Source organism: Ranitomeya variabilis, chromosome 8 (assembly GCF_051348905.1).
Source record: "Ranitomeya variabilis isolate aRanVar5 chromosome 8, aRanVar5.hap1, whole genome shotgun sequence".
Classification (NCBI taxonomy): domain Eukaryota; kingdom Metazoa; phylum Chordata; class Amphibia; order Anura; family Dendrobatidae; genus Ranitomeya; species Ranitomeya variabilis.
The window spans coordinates 120,912,809-120,927,146 of record NC_135239.1 but is presented as its reverse complement, the minus strand read 5'-3'; positions in this window follow the sequence as shown (position 1 = coordinate 120,927,146).

Sequence of the window (14,338 nt, the reverse complement as noted above, 5' to 3'; positions counted from 1 at the left end):
AGTGACGTTTTGAAATGCAGACTTTGATGGAATGGTCTGTGGGCGTCACGTTGCATTTGCAGAGCCCCTGATGTGCCTAAACAGTAGAAACCCCTCACAAGTGACCCTATTTTGGAAACTAGACCCCAAAAGGAACTTATCTAGATATGTGGTAAGCACTTTAAACCCCCAAGTGCTTCACAGAAGTTTACAACGCAGAGCCGTGAAAATAAAAAATCATTTTTATTTCCTCAAAAATGATGTTTTAGCAAGCAATTTTTTATTTTCACAAGGGTAACAGATAAAATTGGACCCCAATAGTTGTTGCCCAGTTTGTCCCGAGTATGCTGGTACTCCATACGTGGGGGTAAACCACTGTTTGGGCGCACGTTGGGGCTCGGAAGGGAGGGAGCACCATTTGACTTTTTGAACGCAAGATTGGCTGGAATCAATGGTGGCGCCATGTTGCGTTTGGAGACCCCTGATGTGCCTAAACAGTGGAAACCTCTCAATTCTAACTCCAACACTAACCCCAACACACCCCTAACCCTAATCCCAACTCTAGCCATAACCCTAACCCCAACACATCCCTAACCCCAACACACCCCTAACCCTAACCCCAACACACCCCTAACCCTAATCCCAACCCTAACCACAACCCTAACCCCATCACACCCCTAACCATAACCCTAACCACAAGCCTAATCTTAAACCTATTTCCAACCCTAGCCCTAATTCCAACCCTAACCCTAAGGCTATGTGCCCACGTTGCGGATTCGTGTGAGATTTTTCTGCACCATTTTTGAAAAATCCGCAGGTAAAAGGCACTGCGTTTTACCTGCGGATTTACCACGGATTTCCAGTGGTTTTTGTGCGGATTTCACGTGCGGATTCCTATTGAGGAACAGGTGTAAAACGCTGCGGAATCCGCACAAAGAATTGACATGCTGCGGAAAATACAACGCAGCGTTTCCGCGCTGTATTTTCCGCACCATGGGCACAGCGGATTTGGTTTTCCATAGGTTTACATGGAACTGTAAACCTGTTGGAAAACTGCTACGAATCCGCAGCCAAAATCCGCAGCCAAATCTGCACCGTGTGCACATAGCCTATTTCTAAGGCTATGTGCACACGCTGCGGAAAACGCTGCGGATCTGCAGCGTTTCCGCAGCTGCGGGTCCGCAGCAGTTTCCCTTGAGTTTATAGTTCAATGTAAACCTATGGGAAACAAAAAACGCTGTGCACATGCTGCGGAAAAATCTGCGCGGAAACACAGTGGTTTACATTCCGCAGCATGTCACTTCTTTCTGCAGATAACACAACACTTGGTGAGCGAGCACCATCTGCATATCAAATAAGCACTGGGGGGATCACCACCTGCATACTACATATAGTAGCAACCAAAAAAAGACAAAGTTTATGCAGACAAATTTGGGATCACCACACTGAATCCATGTTCAAACAGATAACATCTTTATTTAGGAAAACATCACACAAAGACATAAAAACATGCTTAAAAACACCCCCTAAAAAATGTGACCTGGGGTAACGGGTCCATACAAGTAGTAAATGAATGTTATAACATAACACATAGCCTTAACCCCTTCACCCCCAAGGGTGGTTTGCACGTTAATGACCGGGCCAATTTTTACAATTCTGACCACTGTCCCTTTATGAGGCTATAACTCTGGAAAGCTTTGACGGATCTTGGCGATTCTGACACTGTTTTCTCGTGACATATTGTACTTCATGTTAGTGGTAAAATTTATTCGATATAACTTGCGTTTATTTGTGAAAAAAATGGAAATTTGGCGAAAATTTTGAAAATTTTGCAATTTTCCAACTTTGAATTTTTATGCCCTTAAATCACAGACATGTCACGCAAAATACTTAATAAGTAACATTTCCCACATGTCTACTTTACATCAGTACAATTTTGGAACCAAAATTTTTTTTTGTGACGGAGTTATAAGGGTTAAAAGTTGACCAGCAATTTCTCATTTTTACAACACCATTTTTTTTAGGGACCACATCTCATTTGAAGTCATTTTGAGGGGTCTATATGATAGAAAATACCCAAGTGTGACACCATTCTAAAAACTGCACCCCTCAAGGTACTCAAAACCACATTCAAGAAGTTTATTAACCCTTCAGGTGTTTCACAGGAATTTTTGGAATGTTTAAATAAAAATGAACATTTAACTTTTTTTCACACAAAATTTATTTCAGCTCCAATTTGTTTTATTTTACCAAGGGTAACAGGAGAAAATGGACCCCCAAAGTTGTTGTACAATTTGTCCTGAGTACGCTGATACCCCATATGTGGGGGTAAACCATTGTTTGGGCGCATGGCAGAGCTTGGAAGGGAAGGAGTGCCATTTGACTTTTCAATGCAAAATTGACTGGAATTGAGATGGGACGCCATGTTGCGTTTGGAGAGCCCCTGATGTGCCTAAACATTGAAACTCCCTACAAGTGACACCATTTTGGAAAGTAGACCCCCTAAGGAACTTATCTAGATGTGTGGTGAGCACTTTGACCCACCAAGTGCTTCACAGAAGTTTATAATGCAGAGCCGTAAAAATAAAAAATCATATTTTTTCACAAAAATGATCTTTTCGCCCCCAATTTTTTATTTTCCCAAGGGTAAGAGAAGAAATTGGACCCCAAAAAATGTTGGCCAATTTGTCCTGAGTACGCTGATACCCCATATGTGGGTGTAAACCATTGTTTGGGCGCATGGCAGAGCTTGGAAGGGAAGGAGCGCCATTTGACTTTTCAATGCAAAATTGACTGGAATTGAGATGGGACGCCATGTTGCGTTTGGAGAGCCCCTGATGTGCCTAAACATTGAAACTCCCTACAAGTGACACCATTTTGGAAAGTAGACCCCCTAAGGAACTTATCTAGATGTGTGGTGAGCACTTTGACCCACCAAGTGCTTCACAGAAGTTTATAATGCAGAGCCGTAAAAATAAAAAATCATATTTTTTCACAAAAATGATCTTTTTGCCCCCAATTTTTTATTTTCCCAAGGGTAAGAGAAGAAATTGGACCCGAAAAAATGTTGGCCAATTTGTCCTGAGTACGATGATACCCCATATGTGGGTGTAAACCATTGTTTGGGCGCATGGCAGAGCTTGGAAGGGAAGGAGCGCCATTTGACTTTTCAATGCAAAATTGACTGGAATTGAGATGGGACGCCATGTTGCGTTTGGAGAGCCCCTGATGTGCCTAAACATTGAAACTCCCTACAAGTGACACCATTTTGGAAAGTAGACCCCCTAAGGAACTTATCTAGATGTGTTTTGAGAGCTTTGAACCCCCAAGTGTTTCACTACAGATTATAACGCAGAGCCGTGAAAATAATTTTTATTTTTTTTCTCAAAAATGATTTTTTAGCACCCAGCTTTGTATTTTCCCAAGGGTAACAGAATAAATTGGACCCCAAAATTTGTTTTCCAATTTGTCCTGAGTACGCTGATACCCCATATGTGGGGAGGAACCACTGTTTGGGCGCATGACAGAGCTCGGAAGGGAAGGAGCGCCATTTGGAATGCAGACTTAAATGGATTGGTCAGCAGCCGTCACGTTGCATTTGCAGAGCCCCTGATGTACCCAAACAGTACAAACCCCCCACAAGTGACCCCATATTAAAAACTAGACCTCCCAAGGAACTTATCTAGATGTGTTTTGAGAACTTTGAACCCCCAAGTGTTTCACTAAAGTTTATAGCGCAAAGCCGTGAAAATAAAAATTCCTTTTTTTTTCACAAAAATGATTTTTTAGCCCCCAGTTTTGTATTTTCACAAGGGTATCAGGATAAATTAGACCCCAAAAGTTGTTGTCCAATTTGTCCTGAGTACGCTGATACCCCATATGTGGGGGGGAACCACTGTTTGGGTGCATGACAGAGCTCGGAAGGGAAGGAGCGCCATTTGGAATGCAGCCTTAAATGGATTGGTCTGCAGGCGTCACGTTGCATTTGCAGAGCCCCTGATGTACCCAAACAGTACAAACCCCCCACAAGTGACCCCATATTGGAAACTAGACCTCCCAAGGAACTTATCTAGATGTGTTGTGAGAACTTTGAACCCCCAAGTGTTTCACTACAGTTTATAACGCAGAGCCGTGAAAATAAAACATCTTTTTTTTCCCACAAAAATGATTTTTAGCCCCCCAAATTTTTATTTTCCTAAGGATAACAAGAGAACTTGGACCCCAGAAGTTGTTGTTCAATTTGTCTCGAGTACGCTGATAACACATATGTTGGGGTAAACCCCTTTTTGGGCGCATGGGAGAGCTCGGAAGGGAAGGAGCACTGTTTTACTTTTTCAACGCAGAATTGGCTGGAATTGAGATTGGACGCCATGTCGCGCTTGGAGAGCCCCTGATGTGCCTGGACAGTGGAAACTCCCCAATTCTACCTGAAACCCTAACCCAAACACACCCCTAACCCTAATCCCAACGGTAACCCTAACCACACCCCTAGCCCTGACACACCCATAATTCTAATCCCAACCCTAATCCAAACGTAAATGTAATCCAAACCCTAACCCTAACTTTAGCCCCAAACCCTAACTTTAGCCCCAACCCTAACTTTACCTCCAACCCTAGCCCTAACCCTAACCCTAACCCTACCCCTAACCCTAACCCTAAACGTGACTGAAATACGTGGCACTGAAATACGTGGCACTGAAATACGTGGCACTGAAATACGTGGCACTGAAATACGTGGCACTGAAATACGTGATACGTGGCACTTAAATACGTGGCACTGAAATACGTGATACGTGGCACTGAAATACGTGGCACTGAAATACGTGGCACTGAAATACGTGGCACTGACATACGTGGCACTGAAATACGTGGCACTGAAATACGTGGCACTGAAATATGTGATACGTGGCACTTAAATACGTGGCACTGAAACACGTGGCACTGAAATACGTGATACGTGGCACTGAAATACGTGGCACTGAAATACGTGGCACTGAAATACGTGGCACTGAAATACGTGGCACTTAAATACGTGGCACTGAAATATGTGATACGTGGCACTTAAATACGTGGCACTGAAATACGTGGCACTGAAATACGTGGCACTGAAATACGTGGCACTGAAATACGTGGCACTGAAATAAATGGCACTTAAATACGTGGCACCTAAATACGTGGCACTGAAATATGTGATACGTGGCACTTAAATACGTGGCACTGAAACACGTGGCACTGAAATACGTGATACGTGGCACTGAAATACGTGGCACTGAAATACGTGGCACTGAAATACGTGGCACTGAAATACGTGGCACTATGACTGTCAGAAAATGTTCATTAAACGGTTAGGGGTGAGGTTAGGGGTAGAGTTAGGGTTAGGGTTTGGATCCCTTTATCACCTTGATGGTGGTGGGTGGCTTTTCAGTGTGTTTTCTGTTTTTTTTCGATAAAAATGCATGCGTTTTTAACGCAAACAAACGCATGTGCTTAAAAACGCAAGAAAATACTGCAGGTTGTATTTCTGAAAATGAAAGCATGCAGAAAAAAACCGCATGCGTTTGAAAACGCGACCAAACGCGTACAAAAAAAACGCATGCATTTTCAATGTTAAATATAGGGAAAAAACGCATGCGTTTTTTTGTGCAAAAAACGCTGCAGACAAAAACGCAAGTGTGAAACCAGCGACGCTTTTTATAGCAAAAAAGTTTTTGCGTCTCCACATTTTGAGACCTATAATTTTTCCACATTTTGCTCCACAGAGTCATGTGAGGTCTTGTTTTTTGCGGGACGAGTTGACGTTTTTATTGGTAACATTTTCGGACACGTGACCCTTTTTGGTCGCTTTTTATTCCGATTTTTGTGAGGCAGAATGACCAAAAACCTGCTATTCATGAATTTCTTTTGGGAGAGGCGTTTATACCGTTCCACGTTTGGTAAAATTGATAAAGCAGTTTTATTCGTTGGGTCAGTACGATTACAGCGATATCTCATTTTTATCATTTTTTTATGTTTTGGCGCTTTTATACGATAAAAACTAAAATATAGAAAAAATAATTATTTTGGTATCGCTTTATTCTCAGGACTATAACTTTTTTATTTTTTTGGTTATGATGCTGTATGGTGGCTTGTTTTTTGCGGGACAAGATGACGTTTTCAGCGGTACCATGGATATTTATATCAGTCTTTTTGATCGCGTGTTATTCCACTTTTTGTTCGGCGGTATGGTAATAAAGCGTTGTTTTTTGCCTCGTTTTTTTTTTTTTTTCTTACGGTGTTTACTGAAGGGGTTAACTAGTGGGGCAGTTTTATAGGTTGGGTCGTTACGGACGCGGCGATACTAAATATGTGTACTTTTATTGTTTTGTTTTTTTTATTTAGATAAAGAAATGTATTTATGGGAATAATATATATATTTTTTTTATTATTTATTTAGGGATTTATTTATTTTTTTTTACACATGTGGAAAATTTTTTTTTTAACTTTTTTACTTTGTCCCAGGGGGGGACAGTACAGATCATTGATCTGGCAGTGTGCACAGCACTCTGCCAGATCGACGATCTGCTGTGCAGGGCTGCAGGCTTACCAAGTGTCTGCTCTGAGCAGACACTCGGTAAGCCACCTCCTTCCCTGCAGGACCCGGATGCCGCGGCCATCTTGGATCCGGGACCTGCAGCCAGGAAGGAGGTAGGAGACCCTCAGAGCAACGCGATCACATCGCGTTGCTCCGGGGGTCTCAGGGAAGCCCGCAGGGAGCCCCCTCCCTGCGCGATGCTTCCCTATACCGCCGGTACACTGCGATCATGTTTGATCGCGGTGTGCCGGAGGTTAATGTGCCGGGGGCGGTCCATGACCGCTCCTGGCACATAGTGCCGGATGTCAGCTGCGATATGCAGCTGACACCCGGCCGCGATCGGCCGCGCTCCCCCCGTGAGCGCGGCCGATCGCGTATGACGTACTATCCCGTCGGTGGTCATACGGGCCCACCCCACCTCGACGGGATAGTACGTCTGATGTCAGGAAGGGGTTAAACAACCAATATATAGATCATAAAAACCATAGTGACCAGCATGTGGGCGTTATATGGTGCTATATAATATAATACCACAAACCAAATGGTACACCCTCAATGTTCTGTGCCCCACAGCAAGAAATCAAAAAATAGGGTGGCACATAATGCACCTAAAGGCATACTGAACACAGCATGGATAACCAAACCCAAAAGTTCAGGTCCCCTGTATGCTCTATCAACTCACCCTGCCTAGCACCCAGGTGGTAAAAGGGCTCCTAGCAGCGCTGGTTATGTAGATTTATGACAGGCTATGTCATAGTTGTGACCCACGCGTATCACAAGGTCAGTATGACCTTGAGGAAGACGCTGCGGGCGTCGATACGCGTGGGTCACAACTATGACATAGCCTGTCATAAATCTACATAACCAGCGCTGCTAGGAGCCCTTTTACCACCTGGGTGCTAGGCAGGGTGAGTTGATAGAGCATACAGGGGACCTGAACTTTTGGGTTTGGTTATCCATGCTGTGTTCAGTATGCCTTTAGGTGCATTATGTGCCACCCTATTTTTTGATTTCTTGCTGTGGGGCACAGAACATTGAGGGTGTACCATTTGGTTTGTGGTATTATATTATATAGCACCATATAACACCCACATGCTGGTCACTATGGTTTTTATGATCTATATATTGGTTGTTTAAGGCTATGTGTTATGTTATAACATTCATTTACTACTTGTATGGACCCGTTACCCCAGGTCACATTTTTTAGGGGGTGTTTTTAAGCATGTTTTTATGTCTTTGTGTGATGTTTTCCTAAATAAAGATGTTATATGTTTGAACTTGGATTCAGTGTGGTGATCCCAAATTTGCCTGCATACACTGTCTTTTTTTGGTTGCTTCTTTCTGCAGATTCCGCAGCGGTTTTACAACTGCTCCAATAGAAAACCACAGTTGTAAAACTGCAGTGAAATCCACAGAAAAACCGCAGAAAAACCACGTTGAATCCGCGATAAGTCTGCAGCAGTTTTGCACTGCGGATTTATGAAATCCGCTGTGGAAAAATCCACAGAGGACCAGAATACGTGTGCATAGCCATACCCTAACCCTAACCCTAGTTCTAACCCTAACCCTAGTTCTAACCCTAACCCTAGTTCTAACCCTAACCCTAACCCTAGTTCTAACCCTAGTTCTAACCCTAGTGGAAAAAAATATATATATTTTCTTTATTTTATTGTTGTCCCTACCTATGGGGATGATAAAGGGGGGGTTCATTTACAATTTTTTTATTTTGATCACTGTGATAGGTTTTATCACAGTGATCAAAATGTACATGGAACGAATCTGCTGGCCGGCAGATTCGGCGGGCGCACTGCGCATGCGCCCGCCATTTTGGAAGATGGCGGTGCCCAGGGAGCAGACGGACGGACACCGGGAGGCTCGGTAAGTATGAGGGGGGAGCACAGCCTAAGTCCGGAGCTGACTGGGACCAGCAGGGCGGCACCAGGTCTGATATAGACCTGATGACCCTGTGTGGCCAGCAAATCACTGTAATGCCACAACCAACATGGCTGTGGCATTACAGTGCATGGCAAACAATCCCTGCATGTTGATTGACGCTCTAAAGAGCACCAAACATGCAGGGCAGAGACCCAGACTCCCACCGAGCAACCCCGGAAATGCTCGGCACTCACTGAGCATCGCAAGCAGCGTGATGCTTGGTCAAGCACTACACAGCATGCTCGGTCATCACTAGTAAGGTGTCAAGCAGGGTCTATACAAAACAGAAGGTGTTTGCATGAAATTGGGCAACAAGCCAGACTTCTCGCTACAGCCATCACAGCCTGTTATGGTGCCAAGCAAAACAAAAGTTGAAATGGAGGTTTTTCCTCTAAAGCTATGAATTCCACTTTTGTCATAGTAGCGATGACAGATGGAAATTGGTCTGGAGTCCACATGAATAACGCTATGAAGAGGCCTTCAAGAGGGAAAGTCACACTGGTCTAATCCTAGGCTTATGGTGTGTTTTGCCATAATGTACGGTAGCTAGACTCTCCCAGACTTCAATCCAAGTGTCACGATCCATTTTTGGATCTGTGGCAGATCTGGCTTTTCATATTAAAACTTTTTTCCTTTCAGGTCATCGGGGGTTAATTTCAGTGTTTTCCCCCCCTGCTGGTCAGCTGTGTACTTGCATTGCTGCTAGTTCTGCTGATGTGGTTGGTGACCACTCCCACCATCCTTCAAAAGGTCACCTGATGCATCAGCTGACTGTTGGTTATACAAGTCCTTGTGAAGACCAACCGAGGTGGAAACAGGAACTTGCTGGTGCAGTAGTGCTTCAGCTGAATACTGTTATCTGGTGCCTTACTCTGCTGTGCTTTGCATTGCAGCAGAGAAAGCTAAGTGTTGTCTTTTTGTTCCCCATTCCCTGTGGTGTTTGTCTTTCCTTTCCTTTGTGTTTTATTAGTGCAGTGGTGTGACTAGTGCTCTCACCTGCCAGCTCCCTACCTAGGGATTAGAGCAGGGCAAGTGAGGGTTTTAGGTATCCTGCTTGGCGACGAGGTGAAATAACCCGTATAGGGACTATTAGGGAGATTAGGGTACAGCCTCAGGTGAGTGCAGGAGGTGTCCATTCTCCCGTTCCCTATCGTCAGGGCCCACCATTTGTTATTGTGTCCCTGGTGTACCCCTTTTTTTTGTTGTGTCATTTGGTAACCGACCAACTGTTGGGATGCTTCACACTGGGTCAGTCACTTCGTGACACCAAGTACATTAACAACTCGGCATTACATTGATTTTTTGTTGTGGAATATGTGTCCCAAAAGCTGTTTTTCAACACAGCACCATGCCACATGTTGCTGGTGCAACTGTGAGCAGCTTGCATGGCCTAAACATGCTGCTATGACTTTTGTGGACTTTTTTCTATAAAGCATATCTAGAGAATCATTGGTTGGCAGTCAGTAATTGCATAGGGGGGCTACTATTCAGCACAAGAGAACATTCCTCAAATAACCATTGAGCCTCATTGAGGAGTTTAAGTTTGTGTGTTTCTGAACATGGTGCTCATACTGGATACTAAATAAATTGAGATATTTTGAAAATGTTTTCAATATTTGCTTATCATTAACATGTCTATCAGTCCTGTGATTTCCATAATTTTAATGACTGTTCTTTCTTGGTGTTGCAATTTCAATGTTGAGGTGTGTATATGACTGAATAGAGATCTTTCTAATGACCTTTTTCACTTAATTCTGCAATGGTGATTACATTTAGAGGAAAGAAGGTTCAGTCATCATAACAAACAACAATGCTTTATTGTAAATGTAGTGAGATTATGGAACACTCTGCCTCAACATGTTGTAAAGGTAGATTCAGTAAAATAGAATAAATAAAAAGTTCATGGAGGGCATATACAGTTGTGCTCAAAAGTTTACATACCCCGGCAGAATTTTTGCTTTCCGGCCTTTTTTCAGAGAATATGAATGATAACACCAAAACTTTTTCTCCACTCATGGTTAGTGGTTGGGTAAAGCCATTTATTGTCAAACTACTGTGTTTTCTCTTTTTAAATCATAATGACAACCCAAAACATCCAAATGACCCTGATCAAAAGTTCACATACCCCATTTCTTAATACCGTCTATTGCCATCTCTAACATCAATGACAGCTTGAAGTCTTTTATGGTAGTTGTAGATGAGGTTCTTTATTTTTCAGATGGTAAAGTTGCCCACTTAGCAAAAAGCCTCCAGTTCCTGTAAATTCCTGGGCTGTCTATCATGAACTGTATGCTTGAAAGCTCCCCAGGGTGGCTCAATGATATTGATGCCAGGAGACTCAGATGGCCACTTCAGAACCTTCACTTTGTGCTGCTGCAGCCAATGACAGGTCAATTTGGCCTTTTGTTTTGGATTGTTGTCATATTGGAATGTCCAAGTACGTCCATGTGCAGGATCGGGGCTGATGATGGCAAATTTGCCTCCAGTATTTGCTGATAACGTGCTGCATTCATCTTTCCTTCAACTTTGACTAAGTTTCCTGTGCCTTTGTAGCTCACACATCCCCAAAACATAAGCGATCCACCTACATGCTTTACAGTAGGAATGGTGTTCCTTTCATCATAGGCCTTGTTGACTTCTCTCCAAATGTAATATCCAAAAAAATGATCTACACACTGTAGATCAAAGTCAATTGGAGCAGGCTGAACATTAAACAGTCCAAATATCAACGAGAAAATCAGCCGCACTCAAGTAGTTGAAGTTTATGTAAAAAGTGTTGTTTCTTTATTCATGTATACAAACATAACCAGGTGCTTTCAGATATATAGTGATTGTGGACAAAAAGGTTATTGTTAACTTTAATATATCATTACAGGTCATGAGTTCTAAATTTTAGAGAGGGAATGTTGTTCCAGGGGACTAGTCCAATTGCTATTTATGAGAATATGGAAGAATTTCTCCACTAATATGGGGCAATCAGCATCTGTCTCATGGAAGTTTTACCTTCCTCTAGATCAAGAATTAATACAGCTAAAACGTGGCAGCAGTGTTTACTTGCCCATGTCTCAGAACTAATGCACTCAGGATGCAGCAAACCCATGAAGTAAAGATGGCGGCAACACAGGTGCAATATACTGATGAGGCAACCAATCACAACATGCCAATTCATGGAGAGGGTGATTGCTTAGTATTAAAATGCACAAAAGCAGCTTGTAGAGGGCACTGGTCACACACAGATAATGCACAGTATGTGGCTTACAGCCAATTAGTGACGCCCATACTATTAGATTAAGAGGGATGCCCACCACTTTGTAAGGGTATCCCATGAGAACAGACACCCTGGTTTACAAGACCACTTCCTCTGGATCAACTATAAAACTATGAAATTAAATCTGCAACTTGTGAATGACACTTATGTATAGACATACTGCAGAAAGTTCTCACGCAATGAGAGGTGCCGTGAAGTGACCGGGGTTCATCAGGTCTGAACTCTGCTGAACGTTCTCACCACAGCTCAGCACTAGACACTGCAAAAGAAATTATGCTCCTGTGTCTGTGTTCCAACTGGCGGGGATAGCGGTAGCATCACTAATGTGACTAATTCCAAATCATCCTGATCGTCGTGGAACAGTATGGATTATCTTCACATCGGACAGTTGTGAGATATGGTTTATTAATATTCTTTCTATGGTGTATGGGTATAGATGAATTAATTGTAAAAAGTGAATATTTTGGTTGTTTATTATTTTCTGCCTTTTACAGGTGGCATGGGTTTCAATGGATTAGGTGTAAGGTGAGTATAACTGTGCTTTTTTTATTTCAAATAAAGGGATATGTGTCATTATTTCAATTAAAGGATTTTATTCTGGCTATGTCGCTTTTGCAGTCTAACTATGGGGTTAGTAATGGGGGCGTCTTATAGACACCCCTCCATTACTAACCTCTGAGCTTAATGTCAGCTGCCATAAAACAGCTGACATCAACCCCACAACCATTATCCACCACTTGTCACCACAGCAGAGCAAGTGGGAATAGTTGGGTAAAGTGCCAGAATTAGCGCATCTAACAGATCCGCCTTTTCTGGGGTGGTTGCAGGCTGCTATTTTTAGGCTGGGGGAGCCAATATCCATGGCTCCTTTCCAGTCAGAGAATACCAGCCCCTGTTTGCTTTAGCCTGGCTGGTTGTGAAAAATGGGGGGACTCCCACAGTTTTTTTTTCCCTATTTATTTAAATATTTTTTAAATTACCAGCTTTGGACTCTTTTATTCTTTTCAACCAGCCATAATAAAGCTGATAGCTGAGGGTTGCAGCCTGCAGCTGGCAGTTTTACCTGTGGTAATTATCAAATATAAAAGAGACCCCACATCATTTTTTTTTTATTTATTTATAGCACAGGCGCTGGCTGATGAATTCTCCCATCAGCAGCGACTGTTCTCGCTGTTATCAGTGACAGCTGGTGTAGGCTGCTGAGAGTAATGCTCTCTCATCAGCCAACACCTGTGAGTGGCGGTAACCTTTTTACCACCGGTCACAGCTGCTGGCTCACGCTTTCATCTGACAGCTTGGGAACCACGGTACTCTGACCGGAAGTAATGATCTTACCCCCGATCTGAGCCACCGGTGTTGTGAATTCTGCTCTTGGGTTCCCCCCGGTGGTTGCTGGTGGTAATGCAGTTGTGCCTGGGTTGCAAGCCTGGGCAGGTGTTCCTGCTGATTGCAGCTCTGACTGGGGTATTTAGGTTTGCAGGATTCATTAGCCCTTGCCAGTTGTCCATTGTTCTTGGAGGTTATGCATCTCTGTCTGGTTCCTCCTGCCCTGCTGTCAAATCAGCCAAGATAAGTGTCTGGTTTTGTTTCTGCTGCACACATGCGGTGTGCTTTACAATTCAGTACTATTCATTGTTTTTTCTTGTCCAGCTTAGACTGTGTTTGGATATTTTCAGTCAAGTTGGATTCTCAGGAGATGCAGAGATACATTCCATATCTTTAGTTAGATGGTGGAATTTTTGTATTATCTGCTGTGGATATTTTTAGGGTTTTAATACTGACCGCTTAGTATTCTGTCCTATCCTTTCCTATTTAGCTAGCATGGCCTCTTTTGCTAAATCCTGATTTCTGCCTGCGTTTGTCTTTCCTCTTATACTCACAGTCAATATTTGTGGGGGGCTGCCTATCCTTTGGGGTTCTGCTCTGAGGCAAGATAGAATTCCCATTTCCATCTATAGGGGTATTTAGTCCTCCGGCTGTGTCGAGGTGTCTAGGATGTGTTAGGTACACCCCACGGCTACTTCTAGTTGCGGTGTCAGTTAGGGTTTGCGGTCAGTACAGGTTCCACCTTCTCCTGAGAAAGTCTCATGCGGCACAAGGTCACCGGATCATAACACACCGATATTTATCGTGCTGTCATGCAGATGACAATGTGGGAAAAACACAATATTCGGGCTGCAGAACCCAAAAAGTACCACGGACTTCCTGGAGAAGTCCGTGTTCGCGGTCTGTGCCCAAACACTAGGTGTTCTGTACGGACCCCGAACTTTACTGTTCAGGTTCGCTCATCTCTATACAGGTCAACAATTTCAATTTCCAGGGACCCTTTGTTGCCTAACCAGTCTGGAAATATTCTAAAGGAAGCGATACCACTGACTAATCGTTCTTATCAAACAATATGCTAACTACATGAAAAAAAACTAGTATAACCTTAAAGGGATTTGGTCATGAAAAAAAAAAACGCAATTAGCCTGCAGTTATGAGGTTAATCTGCAGGCTCATAGCACTTAGAACCTGGGCAACCACTGTACTGAGAGTTTATTTTACTGCAAAGCCCCTGGCAGCTCAGCTCCATCCCCACTTCA